The 22,125-nt window shown below is 62.1% G+C and overlaps 12 non-coding genes across 12 annotated transcripts; 8 read left to right on the top strand and 4 right to left on the bottom strand.

Moving 5' to 3' along the window:
- Positions 1-187: 187 nt before the first annotated feature.
- Positions 188-259, top strand: TRNAG-UCC (transfer RNA glycine (anticodon UCC)). The gene has a single exon. It is a non-coding gene; the product is annotated as a tRNA-Gly (tRNA).
- Positions 260-539: 280 nt separating this feature from the next.
- TRNAE-CUC (transfer RNA glutamic acid (anticodon CUC)) lies at positions 540-611 on the top strand. Its single transcript has one exon. It is a non-coding gene; the product is annotated as a tRNA-Glu (tRNA).
- A 5,941-nt stretch (positions 612-6,552) lies between these two features.
- TRNAG-GCC (transfer RNA glycine (anticodon GCC)) lies at positions 6,553-6,623 on the bottom strand. Its single transcript has one exon. It is a non-coding gene; the product is annotated as a tRNA-Gly (tRNA).
- A 1,629-nt stretch (positions 6,624-8,252) lies between these two features.
- Positions 8,253-8,335, bottom strand: TRNAL-CAG (transfer RNA leucine (anticodon CAG)). Its single transcript has one exon. It is a non-coding gene; the product is annotated as a tRNA-Leu (tRNA).
- A 575-nt stretch (positions 8,336-8,910) lies between these two features.
- Positions 8,911-8,982, top strand: TRNAD-GUC (transfer RNA aspartic acid (anticodon GUC)). Its single transcript has one exon. It is a non-coding gene; the product is annotated as a tRNA-Asp (tRNA).
- Positions 8,983-9,810: 828 nt separating this feature from the next.
- On the top strand, positions 9,811-9,882 carry TRNAG-UCC (transfer RNA glycine (anticodon UCC)). Its single transcript has one exon. It is a non-coding gene; the product is annotated as a tRNA-Gly (tRNA).
- Positions 9,883-10,161: 279 nt separating this feature from the next.
- Positions 10,162-10,233, top strand: TRNAE-CUC (transfer RNA glutamic acid (anticodon CUC)). The gene has a single exon. It is a non-coding gene; the product is annotated as a tRNA-Glu (tRNA).
- A 5,940-nt stretch (positions 10,234-16,173) lies between these two features.
- Positions 16,174-16,244, bottom strand: TRNAG-GCC (transfer RNA glycine (anticodon GCC)). Its single transcript has one exon. It is a non-coding gene; the product is annotated as a tRNA-Gly (tRNA).
- A 1,628-nt stretch (positions 16,245-17,872) lies between these two features.
- On the bottom strand, positions 17,873-17,955 carry TRNAL-CAG (transfer RNA leucine (anticodon CAG)). The gene has a single exon. It is a non-coding gene; the product is annotated as a tRNA-Leu (tRNA).
- Positions 17,956-18,530: 575 nt separating this feature from the next.
- TRNAD-GUC (transfer RNA aspartic acid (anticodon GUC)) lies at positions 18,531-18,602 on the top strand. Its single transcript has one exon. It is a non-coding gene; the product is annotated as a tRNA-Asp (tRNA).
- Positions 18,603-19,427: 825 nt separating this feature from the next.
- On the top strand, positions 19,428-19,499 carry TRNAG-UCC (transfer RNA glycine (anticodon UCC)). The gene has a single exon. It is a non-coding gene; the product is annotated as a tRNA-Gly (tRNA).
- Positions 19,500-19,778: 279 nt separating this feature from the next.
- Positions 19,779-19,850, top strand: TRNAE-CUC (transfer RNA glutamic acid (anticodon CUC)). The gene has a single exon. It is a non-coding gene; the product is annotated as a tRNA-Glu (tRNA).
- The last annotated feature ends 2,275 nt before the right edge of the window (positions 19,851-22,125 follow it).

Consider the following 22,125-nt stretch of genomic DNA (forward strand, 5'->3'; position numbering starts at 1 on the left):
GGAGGCGGAGGAGGGGGAGGAAGGGGAGGAGGACCAGGAGGAGGAGGAGGAAGAGCAGGAGGAGGAGGAGGAGGACGAGAGGAGGAGACGGCGGCCGAGGCGGCGGCGGCGGCGGCGGCGGCGGCGGCGGCGAGAGTGTGGTCGGGCGAGCCCGGGGCCGGCGTCTGCGGGCGGCCCGGGCTGTGCAGCGTTGGTGGTATAGTGGTGAGCATAGCTGCCTTCCAAGCAGTTGACCCGGGTTCGATTCCCGGCCAACGCAGTGGGCCGACCTTTTGCCGAGCTCCGCGGGCCTCGGGCCGGCCGGGGCCTGGGAGGGAGAGCCGGGAGAGGGGAGCTAGCTGGCCCTTCGCGGCTTTTCGCGTGTGTGCGAGAAGCAGGCGCGCAGTGTTTTGCGGCTGCGGCCAGCAGGAAGAACGCGAGGGCACGTGCGTTGCCAGGAGCGGCGCGGGGACTGGACTTGGGGGAGCCGGGGTCTTGGCGCCGACGTGGCGCGGCGCGGGCGCTATGGGGCGAGGAGCAGCGAGCGTTAGGCCTGGCGCTCCCTGGTGGTCTAGTGGTTAGGATTCGGCGCTCTCACCGCCGCGGCCCGGGTTCGATTCCCGGTCAGGGAAGCCCTTCTTCTGCCTCTCGGCCTCCCACCGTCCCGCGCCCCCTTTTAGCCAGCCCACGCTTGCTCCGCGCCTCGGAGCCCCGCCAGCAGCCGCCCGCCACCGTCCACCTCCAGCCCAAGCCCTGCCACGCAACCCTTTTGGCCGCACTGGAGCGCTCGCCCACGCCAGGCCCTCCACATCCCGCCTCCTCCTTCTCGGACCCTTGCCTCAGCCCCAAACACGACGGCCCGGGGCAGCCTCTCTCCCCGCCGAGGCTGTGGCCACGAGCAAACGCCCCCACCTGCGTTTGGACTCTCCGGCAGCACGACTTCTGCCACGACGCATCTCACCGCTGACGACCCATCCCGTCTTCCTTCCTGAGGGGCTGGTGTTGGTGCTGCTACTGCTGCTGCCTCCGCTGCCCCTGGTGGCGGCGGTGGCAGTCCTGGTGCGGTGCTGGGGCTGGAGCCGCTGCTGCTGCTGCTGCTGCTGCTGCTGTTTGTGGTAAAGGTGGTGGTGGTGGCGGCAGTGGTGGTGATGACAGTGCGGGTGGGGCGGGGGGGTGATGGCAGTGCAGGTGGGGATGGGGGTGGGGGTGGGGGTGCGGATGGCGGTGGGGGGGGGTCGGCATGGAGGGGTGGGGGTGGAGGGTCCCATTGAGTGCCAGCACCTGCGACGCGGATCCATCGGGAAGGTGCAGGAGAGGGATCTCCATCTCCAAGTCGGGCCACTTGCAGGGACTCCGGCCGCTTCCTCGTGGGCCAGGTCCTGGACTGCCTGTGACTCCCGTGGCCCGGTGGTGGGCTCCAAGGGCGTCCTGGTCTTGAGCGGGCCATGGGAGCAGAGAGGCGGACCAAGGCACCCCGGAGGCAGAGATGTGAAAATGAATCCAAACACGTGCCAGGAGTTACACCGCCAGGCAGTGGAAGTCAGAGCGCAGGCAGATACCGGAGGTCAGCCGTGAAGACGGAGCCAAGCAGGTGGGATGCGGTGGAAGCAGATGCGTGACAGGGTGGACCACCAGCTAATATCGCATTCCAGGTGCGTGACCAACGCTCTCAACCCTATCACAGTGAGGCAAGAATGTGACCGTGCATACGTCCCTCCCTCCCCCAGAGCAAAGACACACACCCACGTGCGCGCGCGCACACATACACCGCTCCCCTAGACATGACTTCTCATGGTTTCCCATTCTCACCGTTCCTGTCTGTCTATCCAGGATATGCGCTGTCCTCCTTCGCAGCCCGTCCTCACCTTCTCCTAAGGATTCTCCCCAAGGTAAGTCCTCAGTCCCCATTCAGCCCAAGCTTGGGCACCTCTGTCGCCAAAGGCTTTAACGTCTGCTCACAGATTGTTTCCTTCAGAGGCAAACGGGACAGCCGGTGACGTGCACCGACCTGCCGTGGTGGTGTCACACTCGGTGCATTTGGACAACTGCAGGTCCCCTGTGGAAAGGAGCGAGAGTGGGCAGATGGGGCTTCCCATCACTGCAGGAAGTTTCCTCGGTGGCCTTGCTGGTACCTTGGGGCTGTGTGACAGTGCGGGAGGAAGGTGTTCGTGGCCGTTGGTGGTGGTCACCCCATGTGGATTAGGGAACGGAGCAAAACAGCCCTGTGGAGAGAGGGTGGTGGTGAGCCGCTTGCTGGGAGGTGGGAGGAAGGGCCTGGGGTGTCTGGCTGGAGCAGGGGCGGGCACGGAGGTATTGGGCTTGCAGGGACCTGGCCGGGAGAGCTGCTGGCCACTCAGGCAGAGGCTCTGCAGAAGCTTGGGACGGTGGTGGCACCGGTGCTGGTACGTGTGTGCGGGTAGGTCAGATCTGGGGTACGGGGGGAGCTGGAGTAGCAGGGGGTCTGAGGAGCGCTGGCGGAAGGGAGACTTCCAGGCAGGGCGTGTGAGAGTCGGGCCTGGGGTACAAGGGTATGGTGCGGGGTAGAGTGGGCCGAGCCTGCCGGCTAGGAGGAAGGGCGGGTGGCAAGCCGGGTATGTGAGTGGGCTGTGGTGCGAGGAGGATGGTGGGAGAGGACGCCATCGGGGCAGGGTGGTGGGTGAGCTTGCCAGACTGGTGCGCTGTGCTGCAAGGCGGTCAGGCGAACCACTGGGCTGGGACTGGGGGCGGTGGGTAAGAAGCAGGCAAGAGAGAAACAGAAACGCAGGATGCGACAGGGGCGAGGTGTGGTCCGAATGGGGTGGGGGCTCTCTACTGCCCCAGAGACATAAATCGCCTGTCATCAAGAGAAAACATCCAGTCTCATGTGAGTGTGATTGCGTGGGGCTGGGGGTGGGGGTGGGGGTGGGGGTGGGGGTGAGGGTGGAGGTTCAGATTTCAAGAGGCCAAAAGAGAGCTTCCATATGATCCAGCAGTCCCATTCCTGGGTACGTGCCCGGAAAAGACGAAACTCTAATGCCAAACGATACGCGTACCTCCATGTTCGCAGCAGCATTATTTGCAATAGCCAAGGTGGAAAGTACACAACCGCCCACCAACAGACGGCTGGCACAAGATGTGGTATCTGTGTAGCATGGATTATTTCTCAGCCATGAGGAAAAAGAATGAAATATTGCCATTAGCCACCACAAGGATGGTCCCAGAGACTACTAGACTTAGCGAAAGACGTCCGACAGAAAAGGACAAGATATGTGGAAACTAAAACCTATTCCACATGAATCTATGGGCGAAACAGACTCACAGACATAGAAAACCAAATGATGGTTCCCCAAGGGGAAAGGGAGAAGTGGAGTCATAAATCAGAAGCTGAAAGGAATGGATACACACTACTATGTGTGAGGGAGAAAGCAGCAAGGATATACAGAATAACTCGGGGAATAATATTCACTATCTTCTAGCAAACTGCACTAGAAATCAAGCCGAAAAAATATTAGCCATGGAAAATAGTCTCCCTTTGCTGTGCATCTGAAATTCACACGATATTGTTCATCAGCTGTGCTCCCCAAGCACAAGTACATAGAAGTAAATCACTAATCACTTAGAGAGAGAGAGAGAGAGAGATCAGTGACGAAATACAGAAAGAGGAGAAAGACGAGCTATCATATGATCCAGCAGTCCCAATCCTCGGGACACACCCGGGAAAGAGAGAAACTATACCTTGAAAAGAGACATGAACCCCCATGTTCACAGCAGCACTATGTGCTATAGCCAAGACATGGAAAACGTACTGTGGAATATTACTCAGCCATCAAAAAAGAATGAAATAGTGCCATGTGCAGCAAAAAGGATGGACCTAGAGAAGATTACACTTAGTGAAGTAAGTCCAACAGCGAGGGAGAGAGATATGTGGAATCTAAACAATAATACCAATGAATCTATGTGCAAAACAGAAACAGAGTCACAGACGTAGAACACAAAACTGATGCTTACCCAAGGCGAAAGGGAGAAGTGGAAGAATAAGTTGGGAGCTGCGATGAACAGACACACCGTACAATATAGAAAAGAGATCAAGTAACGAGGATATAGAGAATAGCACAGGGAATGAGAGTCAGTATCTTCTGGTACCCCATTATGGAAATAAACCTGAAAATACATCATCTATGGAAAATAGTATCTCCCTGCTGTGCACCTGAAACTAACACACTATTGTCAATCAACTATACTTCCACTACTGCAGCTACTACTCTACAGAAAGGAAGGAAGGAAGGAAGGAAGGAAGGACGGAAGGACGGAAGGAAGGAATGTAGGGAGCGAGGAAGGGGTGGAGGGAGGGAGGAAGGAAGAAGCAAAGAAGGAAAGACAAATGAAAGAAAGAAAAACCAAGCAAGCAGCAAAGGAAGAAGCAAGCAAGCAAGGAAAGAAGGAAGGAAGGATAGAAGCAAGAAATAAAGGAAGGAAGGAAGGAAGGAAAGGAAATGAAAGAAAGAAAAAGCAAGCAAGGAAGAAGCGAAGAAAGAAAAAAGAAAGAAGGACAGGTGAGCTGTCATATGATCTAGCAATCCCAATCCTCAGTACACATCTGGAAAAGACAAAAGCTCTAATTTGAAAAGATGCATGCACCCTCATGTTCATAGCAGCACTGTGTGCCATAGCCAAGACGTGGAAAACACCCAAGTGCTCATCAACAGACGGCAGTCGCAAGAAGATGTGCTGTACGTGCACGCCAGTGTTCACTGCAGCACTATTTACAAGAGCCGGGACGTGGAAGCAACCTAAATGTCCATCAACAGGTGAATGGGTAAAGAAGATGTGGTACATATACGCGATTGAATATTACTCAGCTGTAAAAAGGAACGCAGTTGGGACATTTGTCGAGACATGGATGGACCTAGAGACTGTCATACAGAGTGAAGTGAGTCAGAAAGAGAAAAACAGATATCGTGTGTTAACACATGTAAGCGGAATAAAGAAAAACGGTACCCATCAACCGGTTTGCAAGGCAGAAATAGAGACACAGATGTAGAGAACAGACATATAGACACCAAGTGGGGAAAGGGGGGCGGGGGGTTGTGGTGGGATGAACTGGCAGGTTGGGATTGCCATATATACATTACTAATAAGAAAAGAAGTATCAAATTGTACACTTTCAGTATATGCAGTTTATCGTATGTCCATTGTATCTCAGTAAAAGCTCTTAAGGAAGAAAGAAAAAGAAGATGTGCTGCATGTGTAGTATGCAACATTCCTCAGCCATAGAAAGCAATGAAACCTTGCCATTTGGCGCAACCTGGATGGTCCTAGAGAATATTACACTTAGTAAAGTAAGTCTGACTGAGAAGGATAAAGGTACGTGGAATCTAAAAACTGCAACGAAGTGAACCTTTGTGCAAAACAAAGAGAGACTCACAGACGTAGAAAACACACGTGTGGTTACCCAAGGGGAAAGTGTAGGGGAGGGACATATTTGGAGGTGGGGTTGGGGTTAAAGGAGAGGCAACAGTATCCCTAAAGCAGAGAAGCAGCAAGGATTTTACTGCCTAGCACCAGGAACTAGCTTCATATCTCCTAAGAAACCGTACTGGAAAATAACCTGAAAAAGCACATTTCACTGAATCTGACACGACACGAACACAGTATTGTAAATCAACTCTACTTCTACTTAGACACCTGACACGAACACAGTATTGTAAATCAACTCTACTTCTACTTAGCTAGGACACAAACAAACAAACACAAACAATCCAAACAGATCAAGGAGGCCACCGGGAGAAATGCAAGAGTAGGATCTTTGACAACGTAGGAATTGGAAAGGATCAGGGAAGGAGTGGGGAGATAGGGGGTGGGATGGGGGTGTTGGGTGGAGTAGCGGTGGTGGTGAGGGCGCGGCCTGAGGTGGTGGTGCTGTCCGGAGCAGCCATGATGCTGTCGGTAGGAGGAGAGGTTCAGGGGAGGGGGGGTGGTCGTGGGGGTGGTGATGGTGGTGGTGGTACTAGTGGTGGAGGAGTGGGCGGTGTTGGAAACATATTTCTGCTGAGGGACAAAACATGAATACAGAGTGCGGTTTGCCATGGCATCGTGGACTTCTCTGGAACTCCTCGTGCAAGACAATGCTTCGGGGACTCTCTAGGACAATGGGCTGTATCACTGCCCGAGGTGGCACCTTCCTTGCTGCTGGTTGTGCAAACACGGTATCGTTTTCGGAGTGTGGGCAGAGGGAGCCAGAGAGCTTGGAGAGGTGGTGAAAGGTGAAGAGATGGGGCGCGCCGGTGCTAGTGTGGGGTATTGCTTACGGGGCAAGGAGTGACGCAAGTGTGGGGTCAGGGTGAGGAAGAGCACAAGCCCAAGCAAGGTGTCCAGGCGCTAGAGTGGCAGAGCACGCGAGGTGTCAGGTGGTGGAGGCTTGGCTCCGCAGTGTGTGTCGGGTGGGGGGGCGTCCGCGTGGGAAGGACAGGCCGGCAGGTGCGGTGGAGAGCTGCGGGTGGGAGCGAGCTGTGGCAGGCCCGGTGCCTTGGGCGTGGGAGCGGGGACGCCTAGCTCCGCTTTGGGGCTGCGGGAACCAAAAGGCGACGCTGCGGCTGCATGGGCCGGGAATCGAACCCGGGCCTCCCGCGTGGCAGGCGAGAATTCTACCACTGAACCACCCATGCAGCGAGGGCGCCTGGCGCCCGATGCTGCCCCAGCGCTGCTCGCAGCCAAGAGCCCGATACTGGGCGCCGCTCGCCCGAGGGCCTCTGCTCCGTTTGCGCAGGAGGCCGACGGCCCACCCCAGTGACAGGCTCCGGGCACGTGGGCGACCCCAGGGCGCCAGGCGGTCGAGAGGACAGAGGGACGGAGGGACGCAGGCGGGCTCGGCCCATCCTGCGCTTTCTCTGCCGTCCACGGCCGCCGCGAGGCTGTCGCTGTCGCCAGAGGAAGCCAGGAGCGGAAGCAGCCCGACCCGCGCCCGAATCGCAGGCAGGGCCGGCGAGGCGAGGCGAGGCGAGGCGCGGCGGCTGCGGCTGAGGACCGAGTTTCGTCTCGGTGACCGCCAGGTCCCGACCCCAAGTCCCTCTGGCGGCTGGCTTTCTTGCCGCTGCGGGGCGGGCGAGGGCGGCCAGGGGTGGGGGTGGGATGGGAGTGGGGCAGGCATCGGAGCTCGCGCGGGGCCGGGGCCGGGGCCGGGGCCGCGGCCGCGAGCGCCGGAGATGGGCCCCCGGGAGCGCCGCCGCCACCGAGCAGACGCTCAGGCCCAAGGACCACAGGTGCCTGGGCCTCGCTGCTGCGCTCTGGCCCAGCCCTCTCCCGAGGGGTCCCGCTCTGAGGCGTTGGTCGTGAGAGGAGCGACGCGCCAGGGTGCGGTTAGGTCCGGCCGGGGCAGCGGCTTCCCCCGGGCAACGTGCGCTGTGGCGCCCAAGGGGGTGGCCCGGGCTGAGGGCCGGACGTCTGTGGGCGGGTGACGGGGCGTCCAGGGCGCGCGCTCTCTCCTCGCTGGAGCACTCTTCCCGGGAGCGACTCCTGCGCCAGGCCTCCTGCAGGGAGGGCCCGGTGGTCCCTGGCCCAGCAGGAAGCTGGGCTGCCTGCGTGCTGGGAGGCAGGCAGCTGTGGCCCAGCCGAGGCCCCAAGGCCAATACGCACCGAGGGCACGCACCCCAGGCCGGCAAGACGGCGTCGGCCACCTCCGCGTGGCTGTGGGGGGAATGGAATGGGCAGGCGGGCCGGCGGGGCTGGCGCAAGGGACAGGATGTTGGACGGAGGGAGAGCTGCTGGTGGCGGACGTGGCAGCAAGGCTGGGAGAGTGAGCCCGCTGTTCACCAGGCAGAAGTCGGGCGGGCGAAGAGTCGAGGGCTTTGCACCCGCGTCTGCTGTGTGTGTGGCGGTGGCGGGGTGCAGCGGGTGCAGTGGGAGTGGGAGCGAGGGACGGAGGGCGGAAGGAAGGAAGGGAGGGAGGGAGGGAAGGAGAAAAACTAGCAGCAGCAGCAGCAGCAAGCAAGCAGGTGAGGAAAGATGTGGTGCGAAGGACTGAAGGTTGGTGGTGTGGGTGCAGGTAGGAGGGGGCGTACTGGCTGGGCGGGAGGGCGTGTGTCCGGGAGGCTTCCAACTGGGCCATTTCTGCCAAGCCCGCGGGCGGGTGGGCAGGAAGCGCGGCCGTGGCGGAGAGGGTCCCGCGTGTGAGAGGCACGGATGTCCGGGCCTGAGTTTGGAGAGGCCGCAAGAGTGCAGTGCGCCAACGGAGAGGAAGGCGGTCAAGGGCTGCCAGAGGGACGGGTGCGTTAGTGGGGCGGGCCAAAAGGCTGGCTTGTCAGGAGTGGGATTCGAACCCACGCCTCCAGGGGAGACTGCGACCTGAACGCAGCGCCTTAGACCGCTCGGCCATCCTGACGGCGGGCCGGAGCGGGCGCGTCGCCGCTCGGCTGGCTGGGACCCGCCGCGACGCCAACAGCGGTGCCCTTGGCTGGACGCGGTGCTCCGCGCCAGGCGGGCGGCAGTCTGTCTGGCTGAGCAACGCACCGGGCGCGCGGTGGCCGACGGCGAGCGAGGCCTGCCGACGCGCCTGGCTCCGGCGCGGTGGCGGCCTCGCCCACTCCTGGCCCCGGACCGCGCCCGGCCGCGTCGGGCCAGCGCATGCCGGCAGCACCCTCCCGCGCCTCTCTTCGCCGGACGGGGCACGGCGCACGCCCAGGCCCTCCTCGAAGGGCCTGGGCGTGCCGCCGTGCCCCCGCTCCCGGCGAAGGAGGCCCGCGGAGGGTGCACTGCAGCATGCGCCTGGCCCGTCGCGGCCGGGCGCGGTCCGCGTCCCTGTCGGGGCCGGGGGCTGCTGCTTTGGACGACGCGGTTGGTTTGGTGTCGGGTCGGGTCGGGCACACGCCCGGCGCCCGTGGTGGGCAGAGGGCAGAGGGCAGAGGGAGGCGCCGGCAGGCAGCCCAGAGCGGCCGGGCGCCCCGGCGGTCGCCGCCGTCCTCGTTAGTATAGTGGTGAGTATCCCCGCCTGTCACGCGGGAGACCGGGGTTCGATTCCCCGACGGGGAGGCAGCACGCCCTCTTTTTGATGGCCGGCGCCGCGCTCGGTCCTGCCGTCCGGTCCCCAAGGGCCCTTCTCCTCCCGTCGCCGTCCGCCCTCCAGCGAGGCCAGCGCGTGCCTAGCCTGCCCGCCCTGCACCCCCTGCAGCCCTCCAGCCCTTCCTCCTCGCCGGGCGCTCGGTCGCCACAGCGAGCCAGGGCCTCCTCTCGACCCCACAACCGCCCGACGACATCGCGGCCCGTCCGAAGGGGCGGCCTCACTGGGCTCCTTGCGGAGCGCCGCACAGCCGCGCAGCTCTGCACAGCGGGCGGGCCGGGTGGGTGGCGGATGAGTGCCGTCCCCTGTCGGTACGGGAGGCGGCCTGGCCCCGCGCCGGGGGGAGAAGGGCCCTGGGGAGCCAGGTGCTGGAGGACGCGTCCCCCGGGGTGGGGGTGAGGGCGGGGGCGGGGGGTGGCCCGCGGCGTGAAGCCGAGGCCCCGGGAGCAGCAAGGCAGCGAGAGCGCCCCCCTGAGGCGGTCGGGCTGGTGGACTAGGGCAGCTGCGGAGGGCTGGCGCGGCTGGGGCTCCGGGCGGTCGTTGGTGTCGCCTGTGGCAGCACGGAGCTGCCGGCTGGCGGGGCGTCGGGGCAGGGCTGCTCCAGGCAGCGGAGGCGGAGGAGGGGGAGGAAGGGGAGGAGGACCAGGAGGAGGAGGAGGAAGAGCAGGAGGAGGAGGAGGAGGACGAGGAGGAGGAGACGGCGGCCGAGGCGGCGGCGGCGGCGGCGGCGGCGGCGGCGGCGGCGAGAGTGTGGTCGGGCGAGCCCGGGGCCGGCGTCTGCGGGCGGCCCGGGCTGTGCAGCGTTGGTGGTATAGTGGTGAGCATAGCTGCCTTCCAAGCAGTTGACCCGGGTTCGATTCCCGGCCAACGCAGTGGGCCGACCTTTTGCCGAGCTCCGCGGGCCTCGGGCCGGCCGGGGCCTGGGAGGGAGAGCCGGGAGAGGGGAGCTAGCTGGCCCTTCGCGGCTTTTCGCGTGTGTGCGAGAAGCAGGCGCGCAGTGTTTTGCGGCTGCGGCCAGCAGGAAGAACGCGAGGGCACGTGCGTTGCCAGGAGCGGCGCGGGGACTGGACTTGGGGGAGCCGGGTCTTGGCGCCGACGTGGCGCGGCGCGGGCGCTATGGGGCGAGGAGCAGCGAGCGTTAGGCCTGGCGCTCCCTGGTGGTCTAGTGGTTAGGATTCGGCGCTCTCACCGCCGCGGCCCGGGTTCGATTCCCGGTCAGGGAAGCCCTTCTTCTGCCTCTCGGCCTCCCACCGTCCCGCGCCCCCTTTTAGCCAGCCCACGCTTGCTCCGCGCCTCGGAGCCCCGCCAGCAGCCGCCCGCCACCGTCCACCTCCAGCCCAAGCCCTGCCACGCAACCCTTTTGGCCGCACTGGAGCGCTCGCCCACGCCAGGCCCTCCACATCCCGCCTCCTCCTTCTCGGACCCTTGCCTCAGCCCCAAACACGACGGCCCGGGGCAGCCTCTCTCCCCGCCGAGGCTGTGGCCACGAGCAAACGCCCCCACCTGCGTTTGGACTCTCCGGCAGCACGACTTCTGCCACGACGCATCTCACCGCTGACGACCCATCCCGTCTTCCTTCCTGAGGGGCTGGTGTTGGTGCTGCTACTGCTGCTGCCTCCGCTGCCCCTGGTGGCGGCGGTGGCAGTCCTGGTGCGGTGCTGGGGCTGGAGCCGCTGCTGCTGCTGCTGCTGCTGCTGCTGTTTGTGGTAAAGGTGGTGGTGGTGGCGGCAGTGGTGGTGATGACAGTGCGGGTGGGGCGGGGGGGTGATGGCAGTGCAGGTGGGGATGGGGGTGGGGGTGGGGGTGCGGATGGCGGTGGGGGGGGGTCGGCATGGAGGGGTGGGGGTGGAGGGTCCCATTGAGTGCCAGCACCTGCGACGCGGATCCATCGGGAAGGTGCAGGAGAGGGATCTCCATCTCCAAGTCGGGCCACTTGCAGGGACTCCGGCCGCTTCCTCGTGGGCCAGGTCCTGGACTGCCTGTGACTCCCGTGGCCCGGTGGTGGGCTCCAAGGGCGTCCTGGTCTTGAGCGGGCCATGGGAGCAGAGAGGCGGACCAAGGCACCCCGGAGGCAGAGATGTGAAAATGAATCCAAACACGTGCCAGGAGTTACACCGCCAGGCAGTGGAAGTCAGAGCGCAGGCAGATACCGGAGGTCAGCCGTGAAGACGGAGCCAAGCAGGTGGGATGCGGTGGAAGCAGATGCGTGACAGGGTGGACCACCAGCTAATATCGCATTCCAGGTGCGTGACCAACGCTCTCAACCCTATCACAGTGAGGCAAGAATGTGACCGTGCATACGTCCCTCCCTCCCCCAGAGCAAAGACACACACCCACGTGCGCGCGCGCACACATACACCGCTCCCCTAGACATGACTTCTCATGGTTTCCCATTCTCACCGTTCCTGTCTGTCTATCCAGGATATGCGCTGTCCTCCTTCGCAGCCCGTCCTCACCTTCTCCTAAGGATTCTCCCCAAGGTAAGTCCTCAGTCCCCATTCAGCCCAAGCTTGGGCACCTCTGTCGCCAAAGGCTTTAACGTCTGCTCACAGATTGTTTCCTTCAGAGGCAAACGGGACAGCCGGTGACGTGCACCGACCTGCCGTGGTGGTGTCACACTCGGTGCATTTGGACAACTGCAGGTCCCCTGTGGAAAGGAGCGAGAGTGGGCAGATGGGGCTTCCCATCACTGCAGGAAGTTTCCTCGGTGGCCTTGCTGGTACCTTGGGGCTGTGTGACAGTGCGGGAGGAAGGTGTTCGTGGCCGTTGGTGGTGGTCACCCCATGTGGATTAGGGAACGGAGCAAAACAGCCCTGTGGAGAGAGGGTGGTGGTGAGCCGCTTGCTGGGAGGTGGGAGGAAGGGCCTGGGGTGTCTGGCTGGAGCAGGGGCGGGCACGGAGGTATTGGGCTTGCAGGGACCTGGCCGGGAGAGCTGCTGGCCACTCAGGCAGAGGCTCTGCAGAAGCTTGGGACGGTGGTGGCACCGGTGCTGGTACGTGTGTGCGGGTAGGTCAGATCTGGGGTACGGGGGGAGCTGGAGTAGCAGGGGGTCTGAGGAGCGCTGGCGGAAGGGAGACTTCCAGGCAGGGCGTGTGAGAGTCGGGCCTGGGGTACAAGGGTATGGTGCGGGGTAGAGTGGGCCGAGCCTGCCGGCTAGGAGGAAGGGCGGGTGGCAAGCCGGGTATGTGAGTGGGCTGTGGTGCGAGGAGGATGGTGGGAGAGGACGCCATCGGGGCAGGGTGGTGGGTGAGCTTGCCAGACTGGTGCGCTGTGCTGCAAGGCGGTCAGGCGAACCACTGGGCTGGGACTGGGGGCGGTGGGTAAGAAGCAGGCAAGAGAGAAACAGAAACGCAGGATGCGACAGGGGCGAGGTGTGGTCCGAATGGGGTGGGGGCGCTCTACTGCCCCAGAGACATAAATCGCCTGTCATCAAGAGAAAACATCCAGTCTCATGTGAGTGTGATTGCGTGGGGCTGGGGGTGGGGGTGGGGGTGGGGGTGGGGGTGAGGGTGGAGGTTCAGATTTCAAGAGGCCAAAAGAGAGCTTCCATATGATCCAGCAGTCCCATTCCTGGGTACGTGCCCGGAAAAGACGAAACTCTAATGCCAAACGATACGCGTACCTCCATGTTCGCAGCAGCATTATTTGCAATAGCCAAGGTGGAAAGTACACAACCGCCCACCAACAGACGGCTGGCACAAGATGTGGTATCTGTGTAGCATGGATTATTTCTCAGCCATGAGGAAAAAGAATGAAATATTGCCATTAGCCACCACAAGGATGGTCCCAGAGACTACTAGACTTAGCGAAAGACGTCCGACAGAAAAGGACAAGATATGTGGAAACTAAAACCTATTCCACATGAATCTATGGGCGAAACAGACTCACAGACATAGAAAACCAAATGATGGTTCCCCAAGGGGAAAGGGAGAAGTGGAGTCATAAATCAGAAGCTGAAAGGAATGGATACACACTACTATGTGTGAGGGAGAAAGCAGCAAGGATATACAGAATAACTCGGGGAATAATATTCACTATCTTCTAGCAAACTGCACTAGAAATCAAGCCGAAAAAATATTAGCCATGGAAAATAGTCTCCCTTTGCTGTGCATCTGAAATTCACACGATATTGTTCATCAGCTGTGCTCCCCAAGCACAAGTACATAGAAGTAAATCACTAATCACTTAGAGAGAGAGAGAGAGAGAGATCAGTGACGAAATACAGAAAGAGGAGAAAGACGAGCTATCATATGATCCAGCAGTCCCAATCCTCGGGACACACCCGGGAAAGAGAGAAACTATACCTTGAAAAGAGACATGAACCCCCATGTTCACAGCAGCACTATGTGCTATAGCCAAGACATGGAAAACGTACTGTGGAATATTACTCAGCCATCAAAAAAGAATGAAATAGTGCCATGTGCAGCAAAAAGGATGGACCTAGAGAAGATTACACTTAGTGAAGTAAGTCCAACAGCGAGGGAGAGAGATATGTGGAATCTAAACAATAATACCAATGAATCTATGTGCAAAACAGAAACAGAGTCACAGACGTAGAACACAAACTGATGCTTACCCAAGGCGAAAGGGAGAAGTGGAAGAATAAGTTGGGAGCTGCGATGAACAGACACACCGTACAATATAGAAAAGAGATCAAGTAACGAGGATATAGAGAATAGCACAGGGAATGAGAGTCAGTATCTTCTGGTACCCCATTATGGAAATAAACCTGAAAATACATCATCTATGGAAAATAGTATCTCCCTGCTGTGCACCTGAAACTAACACACTATTGTCAATCAACTATACTTCCACTACTGCAGCTACTACTCTACAGAAAGGAAGGAAGGAAGGAAGGAAGGAAGGACGGAAGGACGGAAGGAAGGAATGTAGGGAGCGAGGAAGGGGTGGAGGGAGGGAGGAAGGAAGAAGCAAAGAAGGAAAGACAAATGAAAGAAAGAAAAACCAAGCAAGCAGCAAAGGAAGAAGCAAGCAAGCAAGGAAAGAAGGAAGGAAGGATAGAAGCAAGAAATAAAGGAAGGAAGGAAGGAAGGAAAGGAAATGAAAGAAAGAAAAAGCAAGCAAGGAAGAAGCGAAGAAAGAAAAAAGAAAGAAGGACAGGTGAGCTGTCATATGATCTAGCAATCCCAATCCTCAGTACACATCTGGAAAAGACAAAAGCTCTAATTTGAAAAGATGCATGCACCCTCATGTTCATAGCAGCACTGTGTGCCATAGCCAAGACGTGGAAAACACCCAAGTGCTCATCAACAGACGGCAGTCGCAAGAAGATGTGCTGTACGTGCACGCCAGTGTTCACTGCAGCACTATTTACAAGAGCCGGGACGTGGAAGCAACCTAAATGTCCATCAACAGGTGAATGGGTAAAGAAGATGTGGTACATATACGCGATTGAATATTACTCAGCTGTAAAAAGGAACGCAGTTGGGACATTTGTCGAGACATGGATGGACCTAGAGACTGTCATACAGAGTGAAGTGAGTCAGAAAGAGAAAAACAGATATCGTGTGTTAACACATGTAAGCGGAATAAAGAAAAACGGTACCCATCAACCGGTTTGCAAGGCAGAAATAGAGACACAGATGTAGAGAACAGACATATAGACACCAAGTGGGGAAAGGGGGGCGGGGGGTTGTGGTGGGATGAACTGGCAGGTTGGGATTGCCATATATACATTACTAATAAGAAAAGAAGTATCAAATTGTACACTTTCAGTATATGCAGTTTATCGTATGTCCATTGTATCTCAGTAAAAGCTCTTAAGGAAGAAAGAAAAAGAAGATGTGCTGCATGTGTAGTATGCAACATTCCTCAGCCATAGAAAGCAATGAAACCTTGCCATTTGGCGCAACCTGGATGGTCCTAGAGAATATTACACTTAGTAAAGTAAGTCTGACTGAGAAGGATAAAGGTACGTGGAATCTAAAAACTGCAACGAAGTGAACCTTTGTGCAAAACAAAGAGAGACTCACAGACGTAGAAAACACACGTGTGGTTACCCAAGGGGAAAGTGTAGGGGAGGGACATATTTGGAGGTGGGGTTGGGGTTAAAGGAGAGGCAACAGTATCCCTAAAGCAGAGAAGCAGCAAGGATTTTACTGCCTAGCACCAGGAACTAGCTTCATATCTCCTAAGAAACCGTACTGGAAAATAACCTGAAAAAGCACATTTCACTGAATCTGACACGACACGAACACAGTATTGTAAATCAACTCTACTTCTACTTAGACACCTGACACGAACACAGTATTGTAAATCAACTCTACTTCTACTTAGCTAGGACACAAACAAACAAACACAAACAATCCAAACAGATCAAGGAGGCCACCGGGAGAAATGCAAGAGTAGGATCTTTGACAACGTAGGAATTGGAAAGGATCAGGGAAGGAGTGGGGAGATAGGGGGTGGGATGGGGGTGTTGGGTGGAGTAGCGGTGGTGGTGAGGGCGCGGCCTGAGGTGGTGGTGCTGTCCGGAGCAGCCATGATGCTGTCGGTAGGAGGAGAGGTTCAGGGGAGGGGGGGTGGTCGTGGGGGTGGTGATGGTGGTGGTGGTACTAGTGGTGGAGGAGTGGGCGGTGTTGGAAACATATTTCTGCTGAGGGACAAAACATGAATACAGAGTGCGGTTTGCCATGGCATCGTGGACTTCTCTGGAACTCCTCGTGCAAGACAATGCTTCGGGGACTCTCTAGGACAATGGGCTGTATCACTGCCCGAGGTGGCACCTTCCTTGCTGCTGGTTGTGCAAACACGGTATCGTTTTCGGAGTGTGGGCAGAGGGAGCCAGAGAGCTTGGAGAGGTGGTGAAAGGTGAAGAGATGGGGCGCGCCGGTGCTAGTGTGGGGTATTGCTTACGGGGCAAGGAGTGACGCAAGTGTGGGGTCAGGGTGAGGAAGAGCACAAGCCCAAGCAAGGTGTCCAGGCGCTAGAGTGGCAGAGCACGCGAGGTGTCAGGTGGTGGAGGCTTGGCTCCGCAGTGTGTGTCGGGTGGGGGGGCGTCCGCGTGGGAAGGACAGGCCGGCAGGTGCGGTGGAGAGCTGCGGGTGGGAGCGAGCTGTGGCAGGCCCGGTGCCTTGGGCGTGGGAGCGGGGACGCCTAGCTCCGCTTTGGGGCTGCGGGAACCAAAAGGCGACGCTGCGGCTGCATGGGCCGGGAATCGAACCCGGGCCTCCCGCGTGGCAGGCGAGAATTCTACCACTGAACCACCCATGCAGCGAGGGCGCCTGGCGCCCGATGCTGCCCCAGCGCTGCTCGCAGCCAAGAGCCCGATACTGGGCGCCGCTCGCCCGAGGGCCTCTGCTCCGTTTGCGCAGGAGGCCGACGGCCCACCCCAGTGACAGGCTCCGGGCACGTGGGCGACCCCAGGGCGCCAGGCGGTCGAGAGGACAGAGGGACGGAGGGACGCAGGCGGGCTCGGCCCATCCTGCGCTTTCTCTGCCGTCCACGGCCGCCGCGAGGCTGTCGCTGTCGCCAGAGGAAGCCAGGAGCGGAAGCAGCCCGACCCGCGCCCGAATCGCAGGCAGGGCCGGCGAGGCGAGGCGAGGCGAGGCGCGGCGGCTGCGGCTGAGGACCGAGTTTCGTCTCGGTGACCGCCAGGTCCCGACCCCAAGTCCCTCTGGCGGCTGGCTTTCTTGCCGCTGCGGGGCGGGCGAGGGCGGCCAGGGGTGGGGGTGGGATGGGAGTGGGGCAGGCATCGGAGCTCGCGCGGGGCCGGGGCCGGGGCCGGGGCCGCGGCCGCGAGCGCCGGAGATGGGCCCCCGGGAGCGCCGCCGCCACCGAGCAGACGCTCAGGCCCAAGGACCACAGGTGCCTGGGCCTCGCTGCTGCGCTCTGGCCCAGCCCTCTCCCGAGGGGTCCCGCTCTGAGGCGTTGGTCGTGAGAGGAGCGACGCGCCAGGGTGCGGTTAGGTCCGGCCGGGGCAGCGGCTTCCCCGGGCAACGTGCGCTGTGGCGCCCAAGGGGGTGGCCCGGGCTGAGGGCCGGACGTCTGTGGGCGGGTGACGGGGCGTCCAGGGCGCGCGCTCTCTCCTCGCTGGAGCACTCTTCCCGGGAGCGACTCCTGCGCCAGGCCTCCTGCAGGGAGGGCCCGGTGGTCCCTGGCCCAGCAGGAAGCTGGGCTGCCTGCGTGCTGGGAGGCAGGCAGCTGTGGCCCAGCCGAGGCCCCAAGGCCAATACGCACCGAGGGCACGCACCCCAGGCCGGCAAGACGGCGTCGGCCACCTCCGCGTGGCTGTGGGGGGAATGGAATGGGCAGGCGGGCCGGCGGGGCTGGCGCAAGGGACAGGATGTTGGACGGAGGGAGAGCTGCTGGTGGCGGACGTGGCAGCAAGGCTGGGAGAGTGAGCCCGCTGTTCACCAGGCAGAAGTCGGGCGGGCGAAGAGTCGAGGGCTTTGCACCCGCGTCTGCTGTGTGTGTGGCGGTGGCGGGGTGCAGCGGGTGCAGTGGGAGTGGGAGCGAGGGACGGAGGGCGGAAGGAAGGAAGGGAGGGAGGGAGGGAAGGAGAAAAACTAGCAGCAGCAGCAGCAGCAAGCAAGCAGGTGAGGAAAGATGTGGTGCGAAGGACTGAAGGTTGGTGGTGTGGGTGCAGGTAGGAGGGGGCGTACTGGCTGGGCGGGAGGGCGTGTGTCCGGGAGGCTTCCAACTGGGCCATTTCTGCCAAGCCCGCGGGCGGGTGGGCAGGAAGCGCGGCCGTGGCGGAGAGGGTCCCGCGTGTGAGAGGCACGGATGTCCGGGCCTGAGTTTGGAGAGGCCGCAAGAGTGCAGTGCGCCAACGGAGAGGAAGGCGGTCAAGGGCTGCCAGAGGGACGGGTGCGTTAGTGGGGCGGGCCAAAAGGCTGGCTTGTCAGGAGTGGGATTCGAACCCACGCCTCCAGGGGAGACTGCGACCTGAACGCAGCGCCTTAGACCGCTCGGCCATCCTGACGGCGGGCCGGAGCGGGCGCGTCGCCGCTCGGCTGGCTGGGACCCGCCGCGACGCCAACAGCGGTGCCCTTGGCTGGACGCGGTGCTCCGCGCCAGGCGGGCGGCAGTCTGTCTGGCTGAGCAACGCACCGGGCGCGCGGTGGCCGACGGCGAGCGAGGCCTGCCGACGCGCCTGGCTCCGGCGCGGTGGCGGCCTCGCCCACTCCTGGCCCCGGACCGCGCCCGGCCGCGTCGGGCCAGCGCATGCCGGCAGCACCCTCCCGCGCCTCTCTTCGCCGGACGGGGCACGGCGCACGCCCAGGCCCTCCTCGAAGCCTCGCTTGGCCTGTCGGGCCCCCTGCACCCGGCGCGATCCCCGCGTTGGAGGCAACAGGCAGCGCGCACTGGCAGGTGTCAGCGCCACGCGGGTCCGCGTCCCTGTCGGGGCCGGGGGCTGCTGCTTTGGACGACGCGGTTGGTTTGGTGTCGGGTCGGGTCGGGCACACGCCCGGCGCCCGTGGTGGGCAGAGGGCAGAGGGCAGAGGGAGGCGCCGGCAGGCAGCCCAGAGCGGCCGGGCGCCCCGGCGGTCGCCGCCGTCCTCGTTAGTATAGTGGTGAGTATCCCCGCCTGTCACGCGGGAGACCGGGGTTCGATTCCCCGACGGGGAGGCAGCACGCCCTCTTTTTGATGGCCGGCGCCGCGCTCGGTCCTGCCGTCCGGTCCCCAAGGGCCCTTCTCCTCCCGTCGCCGTCCGCCCTCCAGCGAGGCCAGCGCGTGCCTAGCCTGCCCGCCCTGCACCCCCTGCAGCCCTCCAGCCCTTCCTCCTCGCCGGGCGCTCGGTCGCCACAGCGAGCCAGGGCCTCCTCTCGACCCCACAACCGCCCGACGACATCGCGGCCCGTCCGAAGGGGCGGCCTCACTGGGCTCCTTGCGGAGCGCCGCACAGCCGCGCAGCTCTGCACAGCGGGCGGGCCGGGTGGGTGGCGGATGAGTGCCGTCCCCTGTCGGTACGGGAGGCGGCCTGGCCCCGCGCCGGGGGGAGAAGGGCCCTGGGGAGCCAGGTGCTGGAGGACGCGTCCCCCGGGGTGGGGGTGAGGGCGGGGGCGGGGGGTGGCCCGCGGCGTGAAGCCGAGGCCCCGGGAGCAGCAAGGCAGCGAGAGCGCCCCCCTGAGGCGGTCGGGCTGGTGGACTAGGGCAGCTGCGGAGGGCTGGCGCGGCTGGGGCTCCGGGCGGTCGTTGGTGTCGCCTGTGGCAGCACGGAGCTGCCGGCTGGCGGGGCGTCGGGGCAGGGCTGCTCCAGGCAGCGGAGGCGGAGGAGGGGGAGGAAGGGGAGGAGGACCAGGAGGAGGAGGAGGAAGAGCAGGAGGAGGAGGAGGAGGACGAGGAGGAGGAGACGGCGGCCGAGGCGGCGGCGGCGGCGGCGGCGGCGGCGGCGGCGAGAGTGTGGTCGGGCGAGCCCGGGGCCGGCGTCTGCGGGCGGCCCGGGCTGTGCAGCGTTGGTGGTATAGTGGTGAGCATAGCTGCCTTCCAAGCAGTTGACCCGGGTTCGATTCCCGGCCAACGCAGTGGGCCGACCTTTTGCCGAGCTCCGCGGGCCTCGGGCCGGCCGGGGCCTGGGAGGGAGAGCCGGGAGAGGGGAGCTAGCTGGCCCTTCGCGGCTTTTCGCGTGTGTGCGAGAAGCAGGCGCGCAGTGTTTTGCGGCTGCGGCCAGCAGGAAGAACGCGAGGGCACGTGCGTTGCCAGGAGCGGCGCGGGGACTGGACTTGGGGGAGCCGGGTCTTGGCGCCGACGTGGCGCGGCGCGGGCGCTATGGGGCGAGGAGCAGCGAGCGTTAGGCCTGGCGCTCCCTGGTGGTCTAGTGGTTAGGATTCGGCGCTCTCACCGCCGCGGCCCGGGTTCGATTCCCGGTCAGGGAAGCCCTTCTTCTGCCTCTCGGCCTCCCACCGTCCCGCGCCCCCTTTTAGCCAGCCCACGCTTGCTCCGCGCCTCGGAGCCCCGCCAGCAGCCGCCCGCCACCGTCCACCTCCAGCCCAAGCCCTGCCACGCAACCCTTTTGGCCGCACTGGAGCGCTCGCCCACGCCAGGCCCTCCACATCCCGCCTCCTCCTTCTCGGACCCTTGCCTCAGCCCCAAACACGACGGCCCGGGGCAGCCTCTCTCCCCGCCGAGGCTGTGGCCACGAGCAAACGCCCCCACCTGCGTTTGGACTCTCCGGCAGCACGACTTCTGCCACGACGCATCTCACCGCTGACGACCCATCCCGTCTTCCTTCCTGAGGGGCTGGTGTTGGTGCTGCTACTGCTGCTGCCTCCGCTGCCCCTGGTGGCGGCGGTGGCAGTCCTGGTGTGGTGCTGGGGCTGGAGCCGCTGCTGCTGCTGCTGCTGCTGCTGCTGTTTGTGGTAAAGGTGGTGGTGGTGGCGGCAGTGGTGGTGATGACAGTGCGGGTGGGGCGGGGGGGTGATGGCAGTGCAGGTGGGGATGGGGGTGGGGGTGGGGGTGCGGATGGCGGTGGGGGGGGGTCGGCATGGAGGGGTGGGGGTGGAGGGTCCCATTGAGTGCCAGCACCTGCGACGCGGATCCATCGGGAAGGTGCAGGAGAGGGATCTCCATCTCCAAGTCGGGCCACTTGCAGGGACTCCGGCCGCTTCCTCGTGGGCCAGGTCCTGGACTGCCTGTGACTCCCGTGGCCCGGTGGTGGGCTCCAAGGGCGTCCTGGTCTTGAGCGGGCCATGGGAGCAGAGAGGCGGACCAAGGCACCCCGGAGGCAGAGATGTGAAAATGAATCCAAACACGTGCCAGGAGTTACACCGCCAGGCAGTGGAAGTCAGAGCGCAGGCAGATACCGGAGGTCAGCCGTGAAGACGGAGCCAAGCAGGTGGGATGCGGTGGAAGCAGATGCGTGACAGGGTGGACCACCAGCTAATATCGCATTCCAGGTGCGTGACCAACGCTCTCAACCCTATCACAGTGAGGCAAGAATGTGACCGTGCATACGTCCCTCCCTCCCCCAGAGCAAAGACACACACCCACGTGCGCGCGCGCACACATACACCGCTCCCCTAGACATGACTTCTCATGGTTTCCCATTCTCACCGTTCCTGTCTGTCTATCCAGGATATGCGCTGTCCTCCTTCGCAGCCCGTCCTCACCTTCTCCTAAGGATTCTCCCCAAGGTAAGTCCTCAGTCCCCATTCAGCCCAAGCTTGGGCACCTCTGTCGCCAAAGGCTTTAACGTCTGCTCACAGATTGTTTCCTTCAGAGGCAAACGGGACAGCCGGTGACGTGCACCGACCTGCCGTGGTGGTGTCACACTCGGTGCATTTGGACAACTGCAGGTCCCCTGTGGAAAGGAGCGAGAGTGGGCAGATGGGGCTTCCCATCACTGCAGGAAGTTTCCTCGGTGGCCTTGCTGGTACCTTGGGGCTGTGTGACAGTGCGGGAGGAAGGTGTTCGTGGCCGTTGGTGGTGGTCACCCCATGTGGATTAGGGAACGGAGCAAAACAGCCCTGTGGAGAGAGGGTGGTGGTGAGCCGCTTGCTGGGAGGTGGGAGGAAGGGCCTGGGGTGTCTGGCTGGAGCAGGGGCGGGCACGGAGGTATTGGGCTTGCAGGGACCTGGCCGGGAGAGCTGCTGGCCACTCAGGCAGAGGCTCTGCAGAAGCTTGGGACGGTGGTGGCACCGGTGCTGGTACGTGTGTGCGGGTAGGTCAGATCTGGGGTACGGGGGGAGCTGGAGTAGCAGGGGGTCTGAGGAGCGCTGGCGGAAGGGAGACTTCCAGGCAGGGCGTGTGAGAGTCGGGCCTGGGGTACAAGGGTATGGTGCGGGGTAGAGTGGGCCGAGCCTGCCGGCTAGGAGGAAGGGCGGGTGGCAAGCCGGGTATGTGAGTGGGCTGTGGTGCGAGGAGGATGGTGGGAGAGGACGCCATCGGGGCAGGGTGGTGGGTGAGCTTGCCAGACTGGTGCGCTGTGCTGCAAGGCGGTCAGGCGAACCACTGGGCTGGGACTGGGGGCGGTGGGTAAGAAGCAGGCAAGAGAGAAACAGAAACGCAGGATGCGACAGGGGCGAGGTGTGGTCCGAATGGGGTGGGGGCGCTCTACTGCCCCAGAGACATAAATCGCCTGTCATCAAGAGAAAACATCCAGTCTCATGTGAGTGTGATTGCGTGGGGCTGGGGGTGGGGGTGGGGGTGGGG

This window comes from Hippopotamus amphibius, unplaced genomic scaffold, assembly GCF_030028045.1.
Source record: "Hippopotamus amphibius kiboko isolate mHipAmp2 unplaced genomic scaffold, mHipAmp2.hap2 scaffold_293, whole genome shotgun sequence".
NCBI lineage: Eukaryota > Metazoa > Chordata > Mammalia > Artiodactyla > Hippopotamidae > Hippopotamus > Hippopotamus amphibius.